Raw genomic sequence first — 5,660 nt, forward strand, 5'->3', positions numbered from 1 at the left:
ATTTTAATAATTAGATATTAAATGTACCTACCTACGAATATTATTTAATTACGTAAGTACGAAATACCTAATTCCATACAAGATTTTATACATATAACTATTAATTTAAGTTGTAACCACTTGTAGGTAATTATATTTTAATAAGGTCTATTAGTTCACACTTTAATAATAATTAATATTTAGGTATCTATATGGTCTATGACTAGTCATAATATTTAACGTACATACGTACAAAATATTTAAATGTGTTTTTATTTAAAATGAAAAAATCAGTTTATTATAACCAGGGATGGGCAAGATATAGGTACTAAAAAATCAGTATCACGATACTAGATACTAGATACTTGGATTTAGAGTATCGAGATACTAGATACTCGATACTTATATTTTAAGTATTTAGATACTCAGTATCCGATAATCGATACTCGATACATTTGAATAAAATTAGTCGTAGGTTTTTTTAAAAATTGTATTTATACACAATTAAGTAGGAATATATTATGTGTTATTATATTATTAATTAGTTAATATAGACCACAAAGTGTAACATTTTAATAATAATATTCTACAAGACAATTAATTATTATTCACGTACATAATTATTTCGATAGTCATAAACTACATATTATTATAAAGCCAGTAAGTAATAGTTTAAATATTGAACTAGTATTACCTATATAATATATAAATGTTTAATTATATATAATGTGTATAGTATAATAATAGTCACTAGTCAGGCTTGAATTTAATTTATATTGTACATACCTAGGTAACGTCTTGTTTCATTTTAAAAATGCTAATTTTACAAAAGTGACGTCTGATAATTTATTCCTCCAAGTTGAAGGCTACAACCTACAAGAAATCACCTGTGACTACTTAATTGTATTTGTATTCCCAAAATAAATATTAATTATGATAGTAAAATCAGAATTGTTGATAATTTGAAATTAAGTAATACTGTAATTGAGTTATGGTATTCATACAATGTCTCTAGAAAAATCAGTTTTGATAGAACTTTAGTCACTAAATAATGATATAATGTAAACTAGGTACTAAAACTTAAAAGTACCTAATGTTTTAAGTAAATTGTTATTGTAATTATATATTAAGAAACGTTTTCTTAAGAATAAGTTTTATTTTATATTGAATAAAAGGACATAATACAAATTGTATTTGTCATTTGCTTGAAACGATATGAACACCGTTAAATTAGTAGATGGTTCAAAGCTAAAATCAAATGAAATCAATAACTTTTAGATAAGAAGTTCCAAAAAATAGGCGTCTATACGACTAAATGAAAATATTACAGCCTAATAAGCAGGGTTGGGATTTTATAGCATTTGCATATTTCTCATGAGATGCTTAAAAAATAGCAGAGTAAGATAAAAATGTGTTTCACGATACAGAGAACTGAAATTAAAAATTTTATTTTGCATATTTTGCGATTTTTTAGTTTTTAGTATTTCTTTGAACTTTTTTTTTCATTTTTACCTGTTTTTGAATCAAAATCGGCCATATTTTATGAAATTATATTTTAGTAAACGTGTATTTAGATTTTTGTCAATCGAATTATTATGATAATTTCGTATTATATTAGGTATTTGATTCTAATTTTTTGTTATCTGCTGATTTTGTTGGGTTTTTTTTTTTTGTCGATTTCTACTGCGATTATTAATCGCCGGTTATCAACGAACGAGCGTTGAATGCGTTGTGTAGTAAATTCATTTGGATTTTGATCAGAGTGACTAAATTATTTCAAATCTTAAGTAACTACCTATAGTAATGTGTAAGTGATTAAAAAATTATCAATTAATAAATTTCCTTTTTTTTGCATATTTTGTTGTTTTTATTGCATATTTTTAGCGATATTTAAGGTAATATTATAGCGCATATTTATGCAATTTTAAGTAAATAAGTAATGCAAATAAGTAATATAATGCTATAAAATAAAAATGTGAAAAAAATTTAAAAATTAAAAATAAATAAAATATCCTAGCGTCTAGACTGACATTATTATAATATGATAATAATAATAATTAGACAATATATTATATCATTGAATTTAAATTGAATACTATCCATTACAGTTACCTACTTGGAACCTAGTGTAAGCAGAGCGATATCCACTTACGCGCTTTTTTATCATTACATTATAATTATATTACTTCAGGTACCTAATACACCAGAAAAATGCCATTATTACCATTATTAGAACCACTACCGGGCAGACGTAAAGAAATACCATTTTTTTTTATTGGAGATGGGGCATTTCCTTTAACAGACAACATAATGAAACCTTTTCCTGGCTTATTTTCTAAAGGCACGCCAGAACGAATATTTAACTATAGACTTTCTCGAGCCCGTCGGGTGGTGGAAAATGTTTTTGGTATTATTTCATCTGTATTTAGAGTTCTCCGAAAGCCACTGTTGTTGAACCCAGAAAAATCAGAACTAATTGTTATGACCATAGCACACCTTCATAATTTTTTAAGACGCAATAATACCTCAGCTGCTGTTTATACCCCAATGGAATATTCGACTCTGAAGTAAATGGAAACTTTATTGAAGGAACATGGCGGGAGACCAACAATGAAGAAATATCATCCCTCAGACCAATAAGAAGAGTACCACGTAAATCTACAACAAATGCGATGCAAATACGAGAACACCATTTTATTTCTACACTCATCCGGCGTGATAGCAGTTGAAATAATGAAATGTGATCGGAAAATTCACTTGCTATTCCATTCCAAGCGTCATTTTTTTAAATCTTATTATAATGATTTTTGTTTGTAGGATCCCATATAATTTCCTTACTACGATATATTTCTATAAGTTTTAATACATTTTCATTTGTCCAGTGAGCCATCGTGACAAAATGTATAAGTAAACGAAAACAAACGACTATATAGTGTGTGCTCGGAGGTTAATCGGCAACTAAATGTATATTGTAAAATGGTAAAATAAAATGTACGCTGTGATTTTGTATAAAAATATATTGATTTACATTATAATAATAATATCATATGACAAGTCCAGTTATAAATAGTTATTTCGACAATCGATAGGCATAGCTGCATATAAGCATCCTTTATTAATTGTTGATACGAAATTAGTTCTCTCTCGAACTTCGTTTAAGTATATACGATATACTATAATATAATAATATAATTAATAATATAGTATATTATTATTCGTATGATGTTACACGGTTATGTTCGTCATCTCGTCCATACATGTTGTAACGTGAACGCGTATCACCCTTTGATGTTTCGCCAAAATACCGACAATCAGTGGATCGGCAGTTTGTTACAGAAGTATGGTACAAGTTCGACGATTTGTTACACGCATATGACACACGAACACTGTTACATGTTACAAGTTCGCCGTTTTGTTACGCTAGTGTGTACGCGCCTTAAATAAATTATAATCAATTTATACTGTAAATTAATAATAATCAATAAATACTATAAATAAATAATAATTAACGAAACATTGAAGAGAATAAACAATGTAAATCGTATATCGTAATTATAGTAGGTACTGAAGTGCTTATACGGTATAGTACTTAACTAATATGGAATTATAGGCGTGCAAATAATTAAGTTTCAGATCCAAATGTATAATTTTAGTTTTAAAACTGTTCATAAATGTACCTATTTGTATTCTATAATTTATTTATGTAGATATAAATGGCATACTTTAACAAAATATTACCTATTTTATTATTAGCGCCTGCCCTTATTGTGTCCGTCTTACAAACGTTAATATATAGCAATTCAACAATCGGAACATATTACTGTAAAACGTTCTGCTGATTAAATGTTCAAGAACATTTTATTTAAAAACGTTCTTCTGATTAAATGTAAAAGAACGTATTATTTCAAAACGTTCTTCTGGTTAAATTTACAAGAACGAATAACTTAACAACATTTATTAGGTCTATCATTCAAAAACTTAAATTTTTTTAACGTTTTTTTGATGAAATTTTCAAAAAACATAAACAATTTTAACGTTTTTCTAGTAAAATGTTCGGTGAACCATTTAAATTATAACGTTATATCTATAGCCATTTGTTGAACATGGCTCGATTTAACGATTATCGCAAATAAAGTTAAAAAAAAAAGTATGGAACCGAACCGAAAATTAACGGTTAAGGCCACCCTGCTTTTTAGGAATCGCTCTTTTGATTTAAAATCAGATGTGCCCGAAATAAATACAAAATATTATGTAGTGCAATTATTTCACGGGATTTTTGAAAAAAATCCGTATTTTAATGTCCTTTAAAATTGAAAATCGACTTCCTATAAAGCCTCAATATTTTGTCAGAGAATTCGTACATGACGTATAGCAAATTTAAATCGGACATTTTTAAGTATGTGAAAGATACGTCTGATGCGATCTAAATAAATTGGCAAACATTTTAAATTACATACATACAGCACATTCTATGAACGCCAGAGACAAGATCGCCGGAGGAACCATCACTCCGCGAGAGTGCACTGCATACCTCGATCTCGGTCGTCGTGAGTTGTCCTAGAATGTAATATTACTGTTATGATTGTCATTGTTATAGTATTATTACATTACTAACCGCGGTCGGTGTCGCTATTGGTTGTTGTTGTTGTTGTTGTTGTTGTTGTTCGTGTCGTATTTGCTGTGGAAGTTGTGAGAGAAATGATGATATAAGGCGATTCCCATTGACCAGGAGTACATGCGTCGGAATGTCGTCATCGCGCTCGGCGCTCGTCGGCGGATCACTCGCCGCCAGACAATCAGGACGGCATTCGACTGGGACCCTGGTACGTATACGTTTTAAAACCATCTAACAAACCGACTTGGCGTGTTGGAAAGTGGAAACCAATATTGATAAGTATTGATTATTGGCGGCTACCCACGACCCGAGGGCCGTGGCCCGGACGAGCGATATTAGTAAACGAGCGATATCGCTGTAAATTATTATAATATTGGACGTGTAGAGTCGCCTCGACACGATTGGCGGGTGTGCGGTATGATTCCAACGTAATATGTTCAGCGGTGGAATGGAGTTTTCTTACTCTTTGCAGCACCATCGTAATATTATTATACTATAGATGGAGCTGCCATGTAGCTGATGCCCACCCCGCCAAGCCCGTGTACACCATAGACCTATTATAAACTAATGGACAGCGCATAGAGAGAGAGGTCGGGGGTACGATATAGAGTAAAAGAGAAAAGAGAACGTGGGGGAAATACAGTATTAGTTTCCATAGACGTGTGATTACCCCCTTTGTGTTCTTTCTCTCTTTTCTCTCTTCGTTCCTTCTTCTTTCGTTCTCTTATAATATGATTCCCTTGCATCGATTGCAGGGCGGAGTGGAATGCGCTGTCCATTAGTTCATAGGTCTACTATGGTGTAAACAGTTTTACTGCGGTTATCATCATCTACACGATGACTGATATCACTGGTCTTGTTATTCTTATCAAAAACCAACATAATATTATTATCATCACAGCCGATGCCACAATATTTGAATATTATGTGCCTACATGACAAATTATTTTGCAATGAGTGTGTATTTTAATTTTTAATTTCGTTCTTGTCATGAACATTTCTATTTTTGTTGTTTAGGTTAAGAGCGAAGCTAAGAGTAAATTTCTCATCAAATGTTTCACAGTTT

This window comes from Metopolophium dirhodum, chromosome 1 (genome assembly GCF_019925205.1).
Source record: "Metopolophium dirhodum isolate CAU chromosome 1, ASM1992520v1, whole genome shotgun sequence".
NCBI classification, from domain to species: Eukaryota; Metazoa; Arthropoda; class Insecta; order Hemiptera; family Aphididae; genus Metopolophium; species Metopolophium dirhodum.